This window comes from Orycteropus afer, unplaced genomic scaffold (genome assembly GCF_000298275.1).
Source record: "Orycteropus afer afer isolate SDZICR_OR568_19922 unplaced genomic scaffold, OryAfe1.0 scaffold00040, whole genome shotgun sequence".
In the NCBI taxonomy this organism is placed as follows: domain Eukaryota; kingdom Metazoa; phylum Chordata; class Mammalia; order Tubulidentata; family Orycteropodidae; genus Orycteropus; species Orycteropus afer.
Window position 1 is genome coordinate 15,640,931 of NW_006921627.1, and position 1,894 is coordinate 15,642,824.

General features: G+C 36.9%; 1 protein-coding gene across 1 annotated transcript in view; it reads left to right on the plus strand.

Annotated features, from left to right (window-relative positions):
• Window positions 1-1,894, plus strand: part of LOC103193927 (C-type lectin domain family 12 member A-like) — a 50,421-nt gene that overhangs the window by 17,778 nt on the left and 30,749 nt on the right. The gene's annotated exons all lie outside the window — the stretch shown is intronic.

The window sequence follows — 1,894 nt, forward strand, 5'->3', positions numbered from 1 at the left end:
ATTTAAAAGAAATGTAAAAGAAAATATCAAGACCAACTGGGGTTTATAGAGATACCATGTTGATTTAACTCTTCGATAAAGAGTGGAAGAGAGAAAAGACATGTGGGTATTTCGATAGATGTCAAAGCATTTGACGAAATTGAATACCCAATCGTAATAAAATTTTTCAGAAAACTAAAATCAGATATTAGTTTAATGAAGTATATTGATATTTAAAGCAAACAAATAACAACAAAAACCCTAGAGCTAACAACAATATCATACAACTGATAAAATAGCTGAAGTTCTTTCTAAACTAAATCAGGCATTTCTATTGCTTGAGATTATGATGTGGTGGTGGTGGTGTCAGGTGCTGTCAGTTCAGTTCTGACTCATGATGATTCTAAATACAACAGAACAAAACACTGCTCGATCCTGTGCCATCCCCACAATGTTGCTATGCTTGAGTCCATCATCGCAGCCACTGCATCAATCCGTCTCGTAGAGGGTCTTCCCTCAACAAACAGGGACCCAAACAATTAACAAAAGCATAGGCCCAAACAATAAATGCTTTGCTAAAATCAATAGATTTGGGAAGCAATGATATGTTACTGCAAAACGTATTTAAAAACAAGCAATGCAATCCCATATCATTTAATGCAGAAAAAACATTTGACAATATCTAACATAGATTTATGATAAAAGCTCTCAGAAAACTAGGAAGAGAGGGTGTTTACTAAAGGATTAACTTCGTTCAAAGAAATATTAGGCCCTTTGCTCTTGCTTCTTGGAAGATAGCCTACAAGACCTTGGACTGTTCTTCCTGATAGTTCTAGTGTTGCAGAAGATATAATTCATGATACCAATATGATTCATGCTAAGGGCCTTGGGCCACAAAGTGTCAACCTGATCTCAAGAGATGCTGGAGAATAACATCAGTAACATGGGTGGTCAGTCATGTTTTTGTGGCCAGTCTCCAGTAAAACTCTGGGCACCGAAACTCTGGTGGATATCCCCACTGGCAATATTTCATGTATATTGTCACATATAGCTATGGGAAAGATAAATGTCTGCACACCTCCAACAGGAGAAGACAACTGGAAGCTCTACATATGGCCTCTCATGAACATCTTCCCTTGGCTGATTTTAACCTGTATCCTTTTGCTATATAGTAAGCCATAGCTAGAGTATATTAGCTTTTCTGAGTTCTGTGAGGTCTTGTAAATCACTGGACTTGAACATGTTTTTGAGAACCTCTTGGCATCTCCAAATTCAAAGAACATCTACATAAGACCTACAGTTAACTATACACATTATAGTTAGGTGTCATCAAGTCAGTTCCGACTCATAATGACCCAATGTACAACAGAACAAAGCAATAGCTAGTCCTGCACCATACTCATAATCACTGCTATGCTTGAACCCATCATTGTAGCCACTGTGTCAAACTAACTCCTTGAGTGTCTTCTCCTTTTTTCCTGACCCTATACTTTACCATGCATCATATCCTTCTCTAGGATTCCCTTCTGATTATATGACCAAAATACAAGACACAATGTCTAGCAATTCTAGCTTCTAAGGAGCATTCTGGTTATACTTCTTCTAAGGCAGACTTGTTAATTCTCTGGTGACTCGTGGTATTTTCAATATTTTTGGCTAACACTACAGTCCAAATACGTCAATTCTTCTTTGGTCTTACTTATTCACTGTCCAACTTTCACATGCCTATGAGGCTATTGAAAATACTACGGGTTGGGTAAGATGCATGTTAGCCTTCAAAGTGATATTTTTGGTCTTTAACTCTTTACAGAGGCCTTTTGTGGCAGATATGCCCCATGTAATACATTGTTTGATTTCTTTCATTCTTTCTTTTTTTTTTAATGCTTTTTATTGAAATATAATTTATGTACAGTGA